Source organism: Dermacentor silvarum, chromosome 5, assembly GCF_013339745.2.
Source record: "Dermacentor silvarum isolate Dsil-2018 chromosome 5, BIME_Dsil_1.4, whole genome shotgun sequence".
Lineage (NCBI taxonomy): Eukaryota > Metazoa > Arthropoda > Arachnida > Ixodida > Ixodidae > Dermacentor > Dermacentor silvarum.
This window is the reverse complement of record NC_051158.1, coordinates 121,721,371-121,741,695: the sequence shown is the minus strand read 5'-3', so window position 1 is coordinate 121,741,695 and position 20,325 is coordinate 121,721,371. Positions and strand designations below refer to the sequence as shown.

Sequence of the window (20,325 nt, the reverse complement as noted above, 5' to 3'; positions counted from 1 at the left end):
ATAATTTTTGTCGCTGTACTAATCATCGTGTGCTCCGCCTAACAAGGCACACTACACGAACTATAAAAATGCGCCAAGCGCCGGACTTACCTTTGGAGACATACTCGGCAAACGCTCCTTCGTGTCAGGTCCGGCGGCATCGACTGCACGAACTGTCCTTCCGGCATAAACACTGTTAAATTGCGAATGAACGTAATAGTACAATTTCCAATACATTCTTCCGTGCACTGTGAACCGCTGCGAGAACGGCGAGAGTACCAGAGGCTGCTAATGAGCCGGTAACAAAGAGCACGAATGGACCGAACTACGATGACCAACAATGCCGCACCGCACGAAAGATACAGCTAGCTAGCAGCGTTGCACAGGCCCAGGGGCTTAGCGATCGCTGATGCGCACAAAAAAGAGCACATTTTCTCTCGGCAAAGCGTAAATATGATTAAACTACCACATCGACCGTCCGCAAGGAAAATATTCATGCAGCGCTCACATACCGACAGCCCAACGTTTCTAGACTGGTAAAATTTTGACAGCCGAACACGGGAAAATGATGTCATTTCGTCAAGATAGAGGCACCGGAAGCTTTGCAAGAGCCGGATAAACGTCATGGCGGCCATATTGTTTACATCGTCGTCTATCGTTTTGTCGTCTCAGGCAACGTTGCTCTCTGGCTCCTCGGCACCACTGTATCGGCACGGTGCTCCATGGTAATCGTGATCGCATGGATGGTGGCGGCTGGTATTCACATGTTATGCGAGTGATGCGGCGTGTTTCAACAACGTTTCTTTCAACATCGAGGGCAGCAACCTGTGGAGCAGCCGTATCAACCGGTCAGGGCCGTTAAATCGCAGCATATCGTGGTTTGGTTTGTGAATGTTTGTGAATTCAAAAGGTGTCCGTGTTTTAATGCGGCGTTATCGACGACGCATTTGGTGTCGAGTGGCGTCTTCGACGCACTTTGTTCTGGCTTGTGTGCCGTTTTGCGGATGTGTATAGTTCATGAAGAGTGCCGTCTGTGCATCGGACGCTGCTGCCACGCCGGCTCGATTTGCCAACGCGCGAGAACGTCCGCACTGTCTGTCGCGAGTGCTTTCGGACACTGCTTGTGTTCTGTGTGTGTGCGCGTGCGTGTTCGCGTGCGTGCGTGCGTGCGTCTGATATGCGTCGTTATTGTGTCCGCGATTTGCAAAAGTGTTTTTTAATTTGTTTCCGGCGTGCGCGAACGCCAGGATATGCTGCATGTTCGTCATTTAACGACCCTGCTTGAATGTAGGGACATTGACATTTTGGTCGTTTCGAGGTCAGCTTTTAATGAATCGCAAAGTGTTGCCTTGCTCTGAACCATCACTGCACGAACTACTTAGTTATTTCTCCGTTAATTTCAAATTCAGTTTTGTGTAGTATATACACAGATAATGCTCCGTTGCCACGCTAAACTCATATTTGCCGCTGTTGAGCGGCAAATACGAGGTTTTTTTACTACGTCAAGCTCTCTCGGCATACAGTGCACAAGTTGTGAAAGACTTAGTGCAAATAATTTTTCAAGCAGCAATTGGGCAAAATGTGCTGATCGTATGACAGCATTAGTGATTGATGGTTATGTAATTTCGTTATTTTTTTCTGTCAAAGTGTGATAGATTTTGGCTACTATTTTGGCTATTTATTCACCAATTTATTTACACTGAGTTTGTGGTGCTATTTATTTTTTACATGTGGGCATGCATGGCCAGTTTATGCCTGCCTGCTACAGTTTGGCATAAACAGGCACTAACAACCTCTTCAAATATGGGCAATAAAAAGTGACTAGCAGATTTGATAGTCTCGTTGGGGCTGTGACATAATTACTAACGCGAACAAGACTAACGGAAAAAAGGTGGGATAGGAGAGAGTGCTCTGTCCTGTCCCACCTTTTTTTTTTCGTTGTTCGCACTAGTCACAGCAACTGCATCAACACCAACTAACCCAACTTTCTTCGTGAATTACTCGTCTTGTGGGGGGGCACACTTAGCTGTTTGGAAAATGTGCAGCTTGAAATTTCTGCATTGCTACCTCTGACTGACAGCTCTGACGCAAGCAATATGATTAGGCTGTGACAAAGCGCGTGCATCTTCTGTTACTGATCAAACTGCATGCAATAAAATCATTTGCCAACTCGTTCGTGTTGGATGTGTTTTCAGTGAGCTATAATCGCATTGACAGCTTCTTTTATTCTGCATAAAAACAAACCTATAGCATTTTTTTCTGAAACTGTGAAGGTACTCAACCCTATATTGCATTAAAAGCTTCGGGTGATCCACTCTGAACAAGGGACGTACTCTCAGACAACAGCTTTTGGCTATATCACTGTCAGTGCGCGCTTATTGGCTGGTTGAGCAATGCGTCGCACGAAGGCAATAGTATTGCCATAAGTGATTATCCGAGAATATGTCCCCAAGTGAAAATCGTTGCATCATTAGGACTGACATGAGCTTTGATGGAGATGTGTGTGTCCATTATATGGCATTGCAGAAATTCAACACTGGAGCTCTTATTCATTCTGCAGTTTATGCTGCTATATGTGGTACAATGGTTCGACGTCGTCATACAGCACATTGATTATGTCCTTGCATGTGCTACAAACGATTCATCATAAAATCTTGCTGTCATTCACGAGCTTTTGTATACACTACAACTTAGGTGCATGCACTTTGTATGCAATTCGTAGTCATCGGCCAAGATCTCGTTGCTCATATGACTACAGTGCGTACACATCACACGCTATCTCGCACACCTCGTACAGAATCTCGTTAGGTTGGCGCAGCACATCGCACACATCTCGCACATGCGTACATCTCGCACATGCATTTGCGTAGCACCTCGCATAGATCTCGCACACTTCGTGAAGTCTACGCAGCTCATGCGTACAGATCTCGCACATTTTCTACGATATCTCGTTGAATGTGCGTAGCACATCGCACACTTCTCGTCAAATCTGTGCGATATGCATACATCTCGCACATTTCTCGCACAATTCGCGTACAAATTTTTCAATAGGGACGCGAGACCTATCTGGACTAAAGTCCCTATATAAGAAAAGTAGCGCCATCTACTCTTTCCTCCGCCGCCTCCTCTCCTAAAGCGCTTGCTTTTTTCTTTATTTTTTGCTTGCGAAAGCCAAGTCGACGGTGGCGCACCTAGAAAGTCCACGTTGAAGCTTTCAGGCCGGGCGCGCGCTGCCGCCGCTGCTGACGACTGCGGCTGCGCAGAGGACTTTCAACATGGCTCTGATTCGGAAAAAAATAAAATATAAAGAAGTGAAAAGCGCCCGCTATCATCGTCCAATCGGAGATACAGGAGAGAGAGAAGCGGCGTTTATCAAAGAATGACGGTACTTTCCTTATCATCATCATCATCGTCATCAGCCTATATTTTATGTCCACTGCAGGACGAAGGCCTCTCCCTGCGATCTCGAATTACCCCTGTCTTGCGCTAGCGTATACCAACTTGCGCCTGCAAATTTCCTAACTTCATCATCCCATCTAGTTTTCTGCCGACCTCGACTGCGCTTCCCTTCTCTTGGTATCCATTCTGTAACCCTAATGGTCCACCGGTTATCCATCCTATGCATTACATGGCCTGGCCAGCTCCATTTCTTCCGCTTAATGTCAACTAAAATATCGGCTATCCCCGTTGGTTCTCTGATCCACACCGCTCTCTTCCTGTCTCTTAACGTTAGTCCTAAGATTTTTCGTTCCATCGCTCTTTGTGCAGTCCTTAACTTGTTCTCGAGCTTCTTTGTTAACCTCCAAGTTTCTGCCCCATATGTTAGCACCGGTAGAATGCAATGATTGTACACTTTTCTTTTCAACGACAGTGGTAAGCTCCCAGTCAGGATTTGGTAATGGCTGCCGTATGCACTCCAACCCAATTTTATTCTTCTGTAAATTTCTTTCTCGTGATCAGGGTCCCCTGTGAGTAATTGACCTAGATAAACGTACTCCTTTACAGACTCTAGAGGCTGACTGGCGATCCTGAATTCTTGTTCCCTTGCCAGGCTATTGAACATTATCTTTGTCTTCTGCATATTCATCTTCAACCCAATTCTTACACTTTCTCGATTAAGGTCCTCAATCACTTGTTGTAATTCGTCTCCATTGTTGCTGAATAGGACAATGTCATCTGCAAACCGAAGGTTGCTGAGATATTCGCCGTTGATCCTCACTCCTAAGCCTTACCAGTCTAAGAGCTTGAATACCTTTTGTAAGCATGCAGTGAATAGCATTGGAGAGATTGTGTCTCCTTGCCTGACCCCTTTCTTGATAGGTAACGTTCTGCTTTTCTTGTGGAGAACCAAGGTAGCTGTGGAATCCTTGTAGATGTTTGCTAAGATATTCACGTATGCCTCCTGTACTCCTTGATTACGCAATGCTTCTATGACTGCTGGTATCTCTACTGAATCAAATGCCTTTTCATAATCTATGAAAGCCATGTAGAGAGGTCGATTGTACTCCGCAGTTTTCTCGATTACCTGATTTATGACATGAATATGATCCATCGTAGAATATCCCTTCCTGAAGCCAGCCTGTTCTCTTGGTTGGCTGAAGTCAAGTGTTGCTTTTATTCTATTGGAAATTATCTTGGTGAATATTTTATACAATACTGAAAGCAAGCTAATGGTTCTATAATTCTTCAGTTCTTTAACGTCTCCCTTCTTATGGATTAGTATAATGTTGGCGTTCTTCCAGCTCTCTGGTACACATGAAGTTGTGAGGCATTGCGTATAAAGGGCCGCAAGCTTTTCAAGCTTGCGGCCTTTCTTATATAGGGACTTTAATCTGCACAGCAAATCAGCAGACGGCTCATACCTTTGTGCGTGTTGTGTTCTCGGCGCTTAGTTTTCGTTGAAGCGATAGACAGCACGAGGTTGCTTCCCTCGCTGCTGCTGGCGCGCTTCCTCACGCCAGAGTTTTGACAGCGATTGCCCGCGGTCAGCGAGTTTAATGTATTCATATTGGCCTGTGCGCGGTCAAAGGAGGTGAACCCACCGCACCTAGCTCCGCCTACCTTCCTCCCCCGCGACCCTTCACCCCTTTCCCCTCCTCCGCTTCGCTCAGTGCCACCTTTAGTCGGCTACAACTGAGGAAGATAGGAGAATTTGTTCCTCAAAGGCGGATGCACACGTGCCCTTCCACCAATGGGCGCGCACTCTAGACTGACGTCATGAGCTATAAGGCCACTGACCCCGCCGACGGAGAAGATGGCCGGCCGCGCTTCGAACTGGGCTGAGTCGCGTCAGCTGTGCGCCTCTCCTCGTCAGAGTGAATTCCCAAACCGTTTGTGGTGCAGGGGCGTAGCCAGAAATTTTTTTCGGGGGGGTTCATCGGCCCGACCGGGAGGGGGGGGGGGGAAGCGTCTGCTTTCCTCTACGTGCCGTGATCGATAATAAATATCGGTAGTTTAAGCAGACTCTGTGCATGTATATCAAAGACATGGGACCCCCCCCCCCCCCCTCGCGCGTGTGTGTGCTTTTGCAGAAATTAAGTAAAAAGTAATGTAAGCTCAGTAAAATACAGTAAGTACGAAAGGTACAGTGGGCGTTTGGAGCAAGCGTCTCTCATCGCGCCACTGAATGGACCAGTCTTCGAAAACGCATCATTGAGACGACCCGCCCGATCGGAGAAGACATCATTAATTGTTAATCCCCGTTAAGCGTAGATGGCGTCGTCCTCGTCGGGGCGAAGTGCGTTTCACAGGTCAAGGGCGGCTATACATGTGAAAATGTACGTGTTACCAGGCTATACCTACTCCCATAGCAATAGCTTGTTCGCTGCGTTATTGCGCTAGAAAACTTAAATACGCGCAAAAACGAGTAATGCTTTTTTTTTTTTACGAAGCTTTCGTCGCCTTGCATTTCCTGCGGCAAGTGCATGGGCCGCTGTGTCTTCCGCTGTGTGCGAGCGTGCAGCCGTCATTTGCCTTTACGTCAACAGATTGAGAATTCTACAGAAAATTTCACCACACTGCATAGTTATGGCATGTGTACGCATTTTAAATAGTGCGTGCGAGTCATTTCTGCTTCACTTAGGCCGGTGCAAACAGGAAGCGGCCTTGTACCTCACAGAATCTCGACTGATTGGTGTACTAGTGATGAAGGAAGTAACTCCGGTCTTGTTCAGTGCATAGTGCAGATAATCAATTTCTCAGGACACGTGAACTCCGACGAGAACTGTCAGAGCCTGCAACAAGAGTTTACTTACGCTGTACTGCGCACAGCAGTAATCCATGCTTGTCGGCTGTCTGTTTCGTGCATTCTGTTGCGAGTCGGTGGAATTTCACTGCTGGCATCAACCCTTTCGTGTGTACAGTCAACCACAAAAGTTTGCGGACCACGCGAGCGCTTGGCCAAGAGCCTCTTCGCGACACTTCCGCTACGTCACCAGCGATCGACAGCAGCGCTACGTTGAAGACGCATCCCTCCTTAAATCTATGGCCTGTCTATTTTCGCACTGTGCGCAAATATTTTCTACCTATCTCTTTCAACGTGACGCGCTCTTTGTTAGCCAGGGCTACTTGCTTATATTTTGAGAGCAGAATATCAGTACAAGTAATCAGACAGCGTATTCTTCGGCTGTTATCAGTTCTATTTTCGCGTAGCCACGCTGTTTTTTTTTTCGTGAGTGCGTGAGTGAGCGGTGAGGCAGCCATGGGACACAGATGCTTAGTCAGTAGGCAGACTTTTTCCGTTCCTCCCCCATCGCTAAGTGACAGTAGCGGCCGGGATTTGATCGCCTGCGCCCAGGTTTTGCTGCGCAAAGCCCGAACCACCGCGCTGCTATAGTGGTTACATTTAGAAAAATAAGAAATAATCGGGTGCGATGACTCTTTTTATAACCCTTTGCGACACGGCGTCCTCGTTTGGGGACTCGAACTTCGGAGGCGCGTCCCACGCCACGTGTTTCTTCAAATGACCTAAAACTCAGTGTGCACATTCGTGTCCGCTTCCTGATGGGACAACTAGCGGTCAGTTAACTTCATTGTCCTGCGTATTGCTGCAGATGATCACTTTGCTGGAGACACTACCATGTTAGACAATCGTTCGACGTGCCGCGTTCCAAGACCAACGTCAAGAGTATTTCTTTTCTCCGGTCGACACGAATACAACCGAAAAAGCAAGTGTGCATGCGTTTCGGGCCTAATAGTTGATTCTTTTTATGCAAGCATTGAAGCTGACGGATTTCAGAATAATTAGATAATGAGTTATACGCTAATTAAATTTTTTTACTGAAACTCGCACAAAACAGCACATTGCTTCGTCTTCTTTCTTGGAATGTAATAGTGAGCGTCTTGAAATTATGCCATGCGCATTTGACGCATTTGCAGACAGTGCATCATAATTCGTGTCTGAAGGGGATGAATTTATTCACAAGACATTTACAGAAGTGTCATAAAACATAGGTCTCTCAATGATCTAGTAGGAAGTGAAATGTCCGCCGTTTTCTAGCACCTTATTGATGCGTGTGGGCATCGACTCGTACAAAGATTCAGTAATCTCCGGTCGACCGCGCAGGCTTTCCCATTCTTGTGCGATCGCTTGCCACAGCGTATCGGCCGTGCGGCCGCGGTTGGCTCGTGTGGACAGCTGTTTCTTCAACATGCCCCAGACATTTTCTATGGGATTCAAGTCGGCGCCACATGGAGGCCACTCAAGCTGGCAAACAGCATGTTCTTCTAGCAATCACTGGACGATACGTGCTTTATGGATCGGGCTGCGGTCGTGTTGAAAAAAATAGCAGCCGTCGCTGAAGGGACCGTCCAGCGCATACGGAACGAGGTGTCTAGTGATGACGTCGCAGTACCGTGACGCAGTGAAGGGCCCTTCCAGACGCACAAGGAGACCAAGGCCATCTTTGCTGATTGCTCCCCACACGCTCACGGAACACCGTCCACTGGATAGAACACTCTGTGTGTAATTAGGCAGATATCTGCAAGAAATAGCATACATTGGGTTCCAGCGGCGCGTCTAAAAATGTTGTGATTCCTTTTGCGTATGAACTTTATAATGCTGTTATAGAGTTGCAATAGAAAACGTGCAAACATCATTACATAGTACTGAAAGACCCACTGGCAGCTTTTAATTAGCTTCAGAGTAAGTAGTACTATGAAACAGTCGTTAATGTTTTCAACATAATACCACTACAGAAAAATCTCGTAATGTCCAAAAGCTCATTTTACGTGAAACATGTTGTGATGCAGAATTAGCTTCGTGAATTAACTGCCAATACACTGTAAACACACCTGCAGTTTAGTGGACGCCAAACCCGCTTCCGTTGGTCCCAGCGCGTGGAAAAAGTTGACTCGTCGCTAAAGATGACATCGCCCCATTTCTCTGTTGTCCAATCTTTCATTGCTGTAGCGAACATGAGTCATTCTTGTAGCTGGCTGTCTGAGAGGCAGGGCTTCTGTGCTGCTACGAAAGACTGCAGGCCAAGCTCACTCAGCCTTCTTCTTACAGTATCAGACGATACCGTGAGCGAGAGCGCTTCTCGGATATCCTCTGCACTTTGAAAAGGATCAGCCACGATGGCGGCCGTAATCAGGCGGTCCTCTTCCTCAGTCGTGGCCCTTGGACGCCCACTGCGCTCCATATCTGTGAATCTGTAATCGTCGCGGAAAGCTTGAATAATCCTATTCACGGCAGTCCGGCTCCTGTTGGTTCGGCGGCAGATTTCGCGCTGAAGTATTCCCTATATAAATAAACGCACAATGTGCCTTCTTTCGTCAAGTGGAACACGCAGCGGCATCTTTCCAAATAGGCAATCACCACGTGGCCTGAAGCAAGTCTACTACGTTTTCAGCGACTGATGCGAAGATGCGCCTATGTGTGAAAGAAAATTTTCTATGCATCCGCTTTTTCTTTATTTTTGATGACAGTGAAACACCTCCCTACCCTTTCTCTCAAGACGCAGAAGCAGCAACACTCATTGGACCAAGATGCTGCCAACCAAAGTGCGCCAGTAAACGTCGCGTAAAAAAATCGTCGCAGCGCTTCGTGAAACTTATCTACCCACTGGCACACCAGTCGACAAAGGTTGCATTGATTGCTCCGATACTGCTATCAAGCCAGATATGTGGCGGTCTTATCGCAGACAGCGCTCTGCGTCAACACAACGAACTAACCATGTCATGCACGGGAATAAAAAATTAACAGGCAGGCGAGTACCAAGAGGGCTCATATCCGGGAGAGCGCCCCTGTCGCCGCTAGGTGGCGTACCGCTAGGTGGCGCGGATAGGCAGTCTGGCACGCGCTCGCGTGGTCCGCAAACTTTTGTGGTTGACTGTGCATTGCTGGTTTAGGATTCCACAACACAACAGCAACTACCAGCCTTTCGTAATTGCTGGTTTGGGATTCAGCAACACAACAGTAAGTATACCAGCCTTCCGTAGGGGCGCAATCGCAAACGAGAGACGTTTTGCGCTGCAGACTATGGCTACGTTCACACTTGAGAAGCGGCAAGCGGGTGGACAGGCCAAAGCGGCTGGAAAATCTTTTCCGCGCATGTCCAAGTTCATATTTGTTTTGCTGCCACCGTGGCCGCCGCTGCCGCTTTCGTCCACATCCATCTAGTCTGCGTACGTTTGTCGGCGTGGTGGCGCTCATCATCGCATTATTTCGAGCGGTATGTTCATTCACTGACCCACCCGCCATCAAAAGTGATCGTCTTGCGCAATTTCGCGTGTCATCTGCGACCTTCGGTAAGTTCCTCGTTGGCGTTCCGTAATTCTCCTCACACGGGCGCGGTAGCGCTGTGTCACAGGTTGCTGCCTAGGCGTGATTATATTTCTTTAATAGCTTTTATTTACAAGTTGTAATAACATTTCATCATTTCGTATTATTTTCGGCCCCTCCAGGACACGAAAGCGGCAACGGGAACACCAAAGCTAAAACCCGGGCTGGCCCTTGTGTTGGGGCTCGCCGAAGTCTGCGCGTCCTACGTGAGACCTACGCTCCCAATCTATCGTCGCGACGAGAAAAGCACCCCGCGACTTCTGCAACATACCGTGCACGTGCGAGGAGAATTAGGGAGCGCCAACGAGGAATCTGCCTAACCATTGTCTGTCATGGAAGTGGAAGAAGAAATGGCTTTTATACTTCTACCTACTTGTTTTCTCGAAATGGACAATGAATAAACGGAAGACAAGAAAACCTCGGAAACGGCAGTGGTGGGTTCGCCTGGCTTTGCTAAAGTGTAAGAAGTTGGGTCACGCCAAGGCTTCGTTGCCGCACCTCCTGTCGCGCGACGTTGAATTCTATCGCGACTATTGCTGACAGTACGTTTTAGTACTTCTCTTGTCGTAGAGCAAGGGGTGGTTCTTGATCGCATCGATCAGCATTGCAGCTGATCGGTACCTCCCGCAACGAGGCATCCGCCTCGTTTGCGGGAGGTACCGAGTTCAAATCCCGGTGCCGCCGGGAACCCACCGGTTTTTGTCCTGGGCAGAGATGTCCCCTGGCCTGGTGCTTGGCTGTCGTGGGGTCCACATCTCGAAAGAGGGCCCAATAGAGATTTCAGCTGTTGTCTCTGGGCGCCTCTTGTCCAACCACAGACGGCCTTGTAGACGAGCATCCACCGCGGCTGTGGGAGGCAAGTGCTGCCGCCGGGTACCTACCGGTAAAATAGGTACAAGCGCGCTCCCGGCCTGGTGCTCGGCCATTATGGGACTTGAACGCTTGGAAAGGGGTGTTTGACCTCAACCCGAAGGTGCCCCCACCTCAATAGGTGCTTGGGGCGCCACATGGGAAATGACCGCCATGGGAGCGGCCCAGACACCACTTTATTTCCGTGCTCACGTTGGTTTCGACGGGAATTCAGGGCGCAGGCTCCTTTCCCAAGCGTATCACCCCTGAAGGTAGCCGAACGCCAGGCCGGGGTTCGCTTGTACCCTTTTGAACCAGTGGGTGCCCGGCGGCGGTGAGAATCGAACCCACAGCCTCCCGCAGCCGAGGCGGGCGTTCTACCACAAGCAGAACGACTTTCCGCCACCTTTCCGCTTCGCCATGGCGAAAAAATCGGTCCGAGACCAATTTGGCTCGCCGCCTGTTTTTCTGCCTGTTTTGCCGCCTAGGCGGGCGGATTTTGCAAGATTTTGCCGCTTCCGCCAGCTTCGAGACCAAGTTCCTACGCGAACGTGGCCTAACCGGCACCTGAAGGGAAGCGGCGGAAATGTATACCGGAAATTTCGACCACCTGGGGACTTTAACGTGCACCTAAATCTAAGTAAACGGGCCTCGAGCATTTTCGCCTTCATCCAAAATGCGGCTGCGGCATTTGTTGCTTCATTTGTTTCTTCATTTGTTGCGCATTTGTTGTTTCAGAATGCGGCCGCCACATTCGCGCCCAAAACCTCACAGAGTGTCAAGGCCTTGACAAACACCGTGACAGTTTTTTTCCATATGCAGACATGATTCGCTGTAAATTACCAACCCAAACGGAAGCGCCCAGGAATGAAAGTGTGAAAGTAGCACCGGTTTCTTGAAATATGTCAGCGCGAAGCGACGAGAGCAAAGGGTGGGATGGTGGGGGGGTGCAAAAAATTTCGGGGGTGGGGTGAACCCCCCCAACCCCCCCCCCCCCGCCCCTTGGCTACGCCACTGTTGTGGTGGTCTATCATACCGAAATATTGACACGTATACATGTTTATCATTCACCGGTGGCCGCTTTCCACCGGCTAACAAATGTTAAACGTTATCGCTCGGCGCAGGACGCGCCTGTATCGGAAGTTTCTAGAACGTTATCGATGCTTCTTTCCGTTGCCTGTTTTCACCGACGCTTATGTTATCTGATTGTATGACCGACGCGAATTGTCTAGAACTTTCTGGAAGACACGCGGGCATCAGGGAATAATCTGGAACCATCGATGACTCAGGTATAAAAGCCGACGCGCTTCGCCGCTGATCAGATTTTCGACGACCGCCGACTGTGTTCGCCGCTTTCGTTGTGCTTTGAGTGTAGCTTGCTTTTGTGGGCACAGGTTCGCCCAATAAAGAATCAGTTTCGTGATACACAGTTTTACGACTGTTTCCTTCAGCGTCACTACTACGTGACATCTGGTGGAGGTGCTTTTGTCTCCATGCAGCGGACGCCCCCGCAAAGCCGCGACCGAAGCCCGAAACCGGAGGACGAGACCAACATCGCCAAGGACCAGCGAGCTAGCCGTAGGCAGCAAGGACTTTTGCCAGAATACGGACTTCTTCCCTGAGAAGACCACAGCGATCAAGGCCAAGTCAATGACCCCAATGGCAGCTCCAGCGTCCCCCATCCTGCTGCAGGAACCTCGGGAGCCACCGACCTTCCGTGGGTCATCAGCTGAAGACCCTAAAGCATGGCTGGAGACGTACGAGAGCACCGCGACATTCAACAAATGGAGCGACGGTGACAAGATGCGCCATGCCTATTTTTCGTTGGATGACGCTGCTCGGACATGGTTTGAGAACACAGAAACCACCCTGGTGACTTGGGACCTATTTCGCGAGAACTTCGTGAGGACCTTCACGAGTGTCGTACGGAAAGAAAGCGCTGACGTTCTCCTGGAAACCAGAGTTCAATTGCCGAACGAGAGCATCGCGATCTTCACGGAGGAGATGACTCGCCTCTTCCGCCACGCCGACCCCGACATGTCTGAAGAAAAGAAAGTTAGGTTCTTGATGCGGGGCGTCAAAGAACATCTATTCACCGGATTGATGCGCAACCCGCCCAAGACTGTGGAAGAATTTGTTTCGGAGGCGACAACGATCGAGAAGACGCTTGAAATGCGAGCAGGCAATACAACCGCCGTGCGCTGACATACTACGCCGAAGCTCAAGCTCTAGGCGCCGACGACCTGCACGAGACGATCAGAGCGGCTGTACGGGAAGAACTACAGAAATTATTCCCACGATCGCAGCCTCAGGTGACTTCAATCGCTGACATAGTTAAAGAAGAGGTTCAGCGATCTCTGGAAGTGACAGTAGTTCCGGCATCGCCTCAACCACAGCCGCAAGCGATGACCTACGCCGCCGTCGCCCGTTGTCAAGGCCACCCTCCGCGCTCGCGCCAGGGCCCCGTAACGCCGCAGTTCCGTCGTCCACCGCCGCCGCCGCCAGCACGACCGCCCGTCGCCCAGCGCAGCTACCAGCGGTAGACGGACATTTGGCGCGCCCCCGACCGCCGCCCGCTCTGCTATCACTGCGGGGAAGCCGGCTATGTCTACCGCCGATGCCCATACCGCGAGATAGGCCTACGAGGGTTCGCCGTCAACGCGCCACGTCCAGAGCTTGGCGAGCGACCACGTGACATCGCCGACTACCTTGCCGGAGCCCAGTGGCAACCACGATGACCCTCACGCTCGCCGTCAGCGGGCCGCTACATCTCGCCGCATCGCCGCCTGTATGCCGGCCCAACCCGCGGCCGATCTCCCAGCCCATACGCGGGAAACTAAAAGCAGCAACCGATGGAGGTGCGGTTGCTGTACGACGTAATGCCGAAGATCCTCCGCCGCCGACGACGACGACGATTCGCGAATCATCACGACGAGATATCAGCACGCAGCCTAGCAACAGCCTTGACAACACATTGCCGCCGAACGAAGACCTTCCGACGCGACGTAGCAGCAGCAGAGCAAGCCGACGCAGCCGTGATCCGACGCCACGAATTAGCCGCAACGCCAGACGCCGGTCTACCGATCTAGACGTGCTCATCGATGGTAATAACGTCACCGCTCTCGGCGACACTGGCGCCGACTATTCAGTTTTCAGTGGCGCGTTCGCCGCCAAGTTAAAGAAGGTGAAGACGGCCTGGCAAGGACCCGATATACGGACAGCGGGAGGTCACCTAATAACGCCGGCTGGAATCTGCACAGTGAGAGTCACGGTAAACAACCGCACATACCGGCGAGCTTCTTAATCCTGCAGCACTGCTCCAGGGACGTCATCCTAGGCATGGACTTTCTAAACCAACATTGTGCAGTCATCGACTCAAGGTCCAAGTCGATAACGCTTTCAACACACAAAGCGATACCGCCGGATACAAGCATCAGTTACCATGCCTTGAATGTGCTTGAAGAACAAGTCACCGTTCCGCCTCGCTCAAGCGTAATGATTTCCGTCGGTACCGAAGTGTCTGCAGACATGGAGGGCGTCATCGAGGGCGATCATAACTTACTGCTCGACCGTGAAATTTGCGTCGCTAGAGGCATAGGTGAACTACGCGACGGGAAAGCTAGAGTGATGCTCACGAACTTCAAACACGAATATAAGCACATTAACAAAGGCACCACGGTCGCCTGCATCGACGAAATAGTACAAGCCAGCAGTGCTTTCGCCGTCACGGATTCTACTGCACCTTCAACGATGACTGTAGTACCTGAACCAACTTTCGACGTCAATCAGAACCTTCCCAATCATAAGAAAGAACAGCTAAAAGCTCTGCTCCTGCAATACAAGGACTGCTTCTCGTCGTCGTCAAAAGTTCGACAAACCCCTGTCGCCAAGCACCGCATTATAACCGACGAATATGTCCGCCACTCCGTCAGAGCCCGTACCGAGTTTCGGCGCGCGAACGCGAGGCCATAAGGCAACAAGTCGACAAATGCTACGCGACGACATCATCCAGCCGTCCAAGAGTCCGTGGGCGTCCCCCGTGGTGTTAAAGAAGAAGAAGTATGGAACCCTACGTTTCTGCGTCGATTATCCTCGCCTCAACAAGATCACAAAGAAGGACGTTTACTCCCTCCCACGGATTGACGACGCCTTGGATCGACTCTACAACACAAAGTATTTTTCGTCGATGGACCTCAAAACCGGCTAAAATGCAAATCGAAGTCGACGAGAGGGACCGGGAGAAGACTGCCTTTATAACACCAGACGGACTGTTCGAGTTAAAGGTGATGCCGTTTGGTCTTTGCTCGGCACCTGCGACTTTCCAACGCGTCATGGATACAGTACTGGCAGGCTTGAAGTGGCAGACTTGCCTCGTCTATTTGGACGACATCGTTGTGTTTGCCTCAAGCTTCGAAGAACACCTGCGGCGCCTTGAAACAGCTCTTCAAGCAATCAAAACCTCCGGACTCACGTTAAAGCCCGAAAAGTGCCGCTACGCATATGAGGAGCTCTTGTTTTTGGGCCACGTCATCAACAAGTCTAGGAGTGCGCCCCGACCCTCAGAAAAATGCGGCCATCTCCAACTTTCCTCCGCCCGCTGACAAGAAGGCAGTGCGTAGATTTCTTGGACTGTGCGCCTATTACAGGCGCTTCGTCAAGAATTTTTCACGGATCGCTGAGCCACTGACGTATCTCACAAAGGCCGACGTCGAGTTCAAGTGGGAGACGCCGCAAGTAGAAGCATTCGAAGAACTGAAGCGACGCCTGCAATCGCCGCCAATACTTGCGCATTTTGACGAAAACGCCGATACCGAAGTCCACACCGACGCAAGCAGCGTAGGACTCGGCGCCGTGCTTGCGCAGAGGACTGACGGACTAGAAAGGGTTGTAAGTTACGCTAGCCGGTCGCTATCGAAGGCGGAAGCAAATTATTCCACAACAGAAAAGGAGTGTCTCGCCATCATTTGGGCTACATCAAAGTTTCGCCCCTACCGCTATGGCAGGCCCTTTAAAGTTGTGAGCGACCACCACGCCTTGTGTTGGCTAGCTAACTTGAAGGATCCTTCAGGTCGCCTCGCACGCTGGAGCCTGAGACTTCAAGCATTCGACATCACCGTCGTTTACAAGTCCGGGCGAAAACACTCTGACGCCGATTGTTTGTCTCGCGCCCCCGTCGAACCGCCGCCACAAGACGACCAGGATGACGACGCTTTCTTGGTACCCATCAGTTCCGACGAATTCGCCGAACAACAACGAGCCGACCCAGAACTAAGGAGCCTTGTAGACTACCTGGAAGGCAAGACCGTCATTGTGCCGAACGTGTTCAGGCGAGGATTGGCGTCGTTTTTCTTGCAAAACGACATTCTCCTAAAGAAGAACGTCTTGCCTCTCCGAGCCAACTACCTCCTCGTGGTACCCTCAGCATTGCCTCGAGAGGTTCTGCAAGCTCTCCATGACGACCCAACGGCTGGACATCTCGATTTTTCACGCACTCTCGCGAGGATACAAGAAAAATACTACTGGCCTCGCCTCTCTGCCGACGTCGCCCATTACGTAAGGACATGCCGAGACTTTCAGTGACGCAAAACACCGCCGACAAGACCAGCCGGACTTCTACAGCCGATCGAACCACCTCGCCGACCATTCCAGCAGATCGGGATGGACTTACTTGGGCCTTTTCGGACATCGACGTCCGGGAATAAATGGATCGTCGTAGCTACGGACTACCTCACCCACTACGCCGAAACAAAAGCCTTGCCCAAAGGCAGTGCGGCCGAGGTAGCCCGATTCTTCGTTGAGAACATCCTCCTGCGTCACGGTGCCCCAGAAGTCCTCATCACTGAGAGAGGCACGACCTTTACGACAGAACTAACTCAAGCCATCCTGCGATACAGCCAGACAAGCCATCACCGCACCACCGCCTACCACCCGCAGACGAATGGCCTCACCGAGCGCCTAAATAAGACCATCGCCGACATGCTGGCAATGTACATACGTCGACGTCGAACACAAGACGTGGGATGCCATCCTACCGTACGTGACCTTCGCATACAACACGGCCGTGCAAGAAACGACGACCATGGCGCCGTTCAACCTGGTCTACGGAAAGAACCCGGCAACGACGCTGGACGCCATGCTACCGGACGTCGCTGACGAAGAAAATCTCGACGTTGCCACTTATTTGCAGCGTGCCGAAGAAGGTCGACAGCTCGCCCGCCTGCGCATCAAGAACCAGCAGAGGACCGACAGCCGACACTACAATCTTCGACGACGCTACATCGAGTACCAGCCCGGCCACCGTGTTTTGGTCTGGACTCCGATACGCCGACGAGGACTTAGCGAGAAACTGTTGCGTCACTATTTCGGACCATATAAGATAATCCGACGTATTGGCGCACTGGACTATGAGGTCGTGCCAGACGGCATTTCGCAATCACAGCGGCGCCGGGCACGACCTGAAGTCATCCATGTGGTACATCTTAAACCTTTCTGCGCCCGCTGACGACGTTAGGTACTTTGTTACTTTGTTATTGTTTTTTTTGTTTATTACGCATGCTTTTGTTTTCGCTTTCGTGTTTGTAGCATCGGGACGATGCTTTTTAAGGGGAGGGTATTGACACGTATACATGTTTATCTTTCACCGGTGGCCGCTTTCCACCGGCTAACAAATGTTAAACGTTATCGCTCGGCGCAGGACGCGCCTGTATCGGAAGTTTCTGGAACGTTCTCGATGCTTCTTTCCTTTGCCTGTTTTCACCGACGCTTATGTTATCTGATTGTATGACCGAAGCCAATTGTCTAGAACTTTCTGGAAGACACGCGGGCATCAGGGATTAATCTGGAACCTTCGATGACTCAGGTATAAAAGCCGACGCGCTTTGCCGCTGATCAGATTTTCGACGACCGCCGACTGTGTTCGCCGCTTTCGTTGTGCTTTGAGTGTAGCTTGCTTTTGTGGGCACAGGTTCGCCCAATAAAGAATCAGTTTCGTCATACACAGTTTTACGACTGTTTACTTCAGCGTCACTACTACGTGACAATATTATTGCGAGCTTACGATGCACCTTTGATGTTGCCCACGTTTCTACTACGCCATGATCCGGCGCAGAAACATTGCAGCGACCATCGGTTACGCTGCGCAACGCTTCGTCTGAAAACAGGATTCCGTGGCGAGACACCGCTGCAAACATCCTGCGCGTTTGTTCCCTGGCGTTTTGCTTTGCTCCAAAGTGAAGTTATGACGAGAAAAGTTTACCAAGGTCAGGTGCCTACTGTGAGCGTCGGGTGTGTTCGTGTACTGTGTCGCTGTGCTTTTCGTCGGGCGCAGTAAAGTGATATAGAGCAAACCCATTCTCAGGGAAAATCGGAAAAGCGTACGATGATGAAGCAAACCTACGAATTTCTCAACAGAAAAGCTTTGCGAACGCAACCTGCAACGCAAACATTTGTTGCTGCCAGCTCAGCGCAAGGGATGGTTGGCAGTAGTATAATCAGATAGTCGAGCGTCTAGCGGCGTCGTTCGAGCGTTGTGCAGCACCGTCGATTGATCGCTGTCCACCAATGATAACAATCAGTGACTAAAATGCGCTGCTTGAGCGAATGTCATTGAATTAGTAGCGGTCAGTCGTTTGGTAGCAGTGTTTATTTCCTGAATGTCAGCCCCAGTACTACTATAATATAATTACCGTTAAACGGGTCTCCTTACGCGGGAATTTGGCATAAACTTACATCGCTGTGTGGCTTAGTACTCTTTGTTCACTGCACGCGCCAGCTGTAGAATGCCCGCTTTGACACAATCATGCATAAGGTGCGCTGCCATCGCTCGAAATGCTTTCCCACAACACAGCTCTGAGGCGCGTTTCGATTCTCGTGATATGTTGTCACAAAAAATTCCTATGAATGTGTTGAGGCAGAGGCGCAAAAAAAGGGAACCTCTACCGTATACCCGCGGCTGTGTGTAAATGTTTGTCCGTGTTTTCCTTCGTTTGCGCATATACATTATTTTTCGATTTCTGTATATTTGAGAGTTTCTTAGTTAGCGCGCTCGCGTTTGTGTCCATGTGTGTGAATAGTTGCGTCTTTGTGTATAGTCTTATTTCTGTCCTTTTTTATATGCGTTTTCGTTTGTAGGTTCTCTTTGAGCGACGTCTTTTTTCCCATTTTCATTAACTTGTCTCGTTCAAAGCACGAAGTCATCTGAATAGCAGGGCTGGCCTCTTCAATCTCATTAAAGCCTTTCTCTCTCGTCTACCTTGTCTTCTCAATCTGCCTTCTTGGTGTATTTTCTCCTACTTTTCTGTTCTGGGTTCTAGTTTGTTGCCACAATGTGATTAACCGTCTTGCAATAAAAAAAGTTCTATCAGCTATGACAACAGAAAAGTTTACAGAAAAAATAAAAAAAAGATTTAAAATGGAACGAAGCACATTCTTGAAAACAGGTTTGTGAAAACACAACACCAAGAAAAATATGAGTATAATGCTATTTAAAACCGAGAGAAAAACATCGGTGTAAATATTTAAAACGATGAATGAAGCATTTTTCTACCTTTGCTGCCTCGATCGTCTTGTTGCCCCAGGTTCTTAATTGCTTCAAAAAATGCATCCCTTTTTTAAGCACCTGGTAATATCAACACATTCAGTTGAGATTGGAAAGCGAGTACCAAATGTGCCGTGTACACGTCAACAGCACAATAGCCAAGCAGCTCTGGTCTTCCTACTTATGTTCCTTGTAACGAAGCTATAAGTCAGATGAGGCGTAGCGTTGTATGAGGAACGGGGTTGTGTTTGTTTCCCGATACGGCATGCGCTTTAGCATTCCCATCAGGAGAGCTCCACCATACCAGTCATCTAGTCACTGAGGCAATCGGCTGCCGTGCTTCGATCATCTGGGCGGAGTTTCTCCGGTCTTCTGGTTGTACCCGACTATAGACTCCTCTAGGTGACGTGGCTTTGCTGTGCGCTCAGCGCGCTCCTTCGTACTTTCCCGGCGTGCGATTTTCTTCACCACTGCCAGCGCCTTCCTCCTCCGGCTTTTCGCTTCGTTCATGGCGATCATCGCCGATTTCACTGGCGAGCCATATAGGCTTGTACGTAAAAATTCCGTTAGGTTGACTGTAGGCAACCCTCATCATTAAAGGTAAATGTGATCCAGACAGCACAGCAAGGACAGCAGTTCATGGCACCTGTACTAATACGAAAAACGAATACTTACATGCGCTCTTCCAGTACTCTTCTACGCGTATCCGGTCGATGAGTACTCGCAGCGTCTACAACACCCTTTATATATATTAGTATATTTATATTTTAATATATACCTATCTCTACGGCGACCTATTTTGGTTGATGAGTCACAATTCCCCCTATAAAATGTCGTTTGCTCCGGTTGTTGATCGAGGTGCAAAGGGCAACGTTCAAACTGCACGCCGCTTAAATTTTTTAGATTAGCGTCTACCTGTTCTCCTGGCATACTTCTTTATTATCAGTTACCTACTGGCTACCATACGTCAGAACCAAGGTATGATGAGGAATCAATGCAAGCAGAAGTACAAAAATAGAAAGAATATAAGAATAATATGGAAACAAAAAATACTAATTGCGTTGTAACCATAATGTTACAAGCAAATAGTACGCAAGCAAAAAGTTTTGAATTGCGAATCTTGTAAAAAGTCGCGAAAGTGCATTCAGCTCATACTCTGTTGAACCAAAAATCACGT

The 20,325-nt window shown here is 49.7% G+C and overlaps 1 protein-coding gene across 1 annotated transcript in view; it reads right to left on the bottom strand.

Moving 5' to 3' along the window:
- Positions 1 to 19,866, bottom strand: part of LOC119454385 (uncharacterized) — a 127,498-nt gene extending 107,632 nt beyond the window's left edge. The window contains exon 1 of the mRNA XM_049668435.1: positions 19,824 to 19,866. The gene's annotated coding sequence lies outside the window, so the exon portion shown is untranslated. The remainder of the gene's footprint in view (positions 1 to 19,823) is intronic.
- Between the last annotated feature and the right edge of the window lie 459 nt (positions 19,867 to 20,325).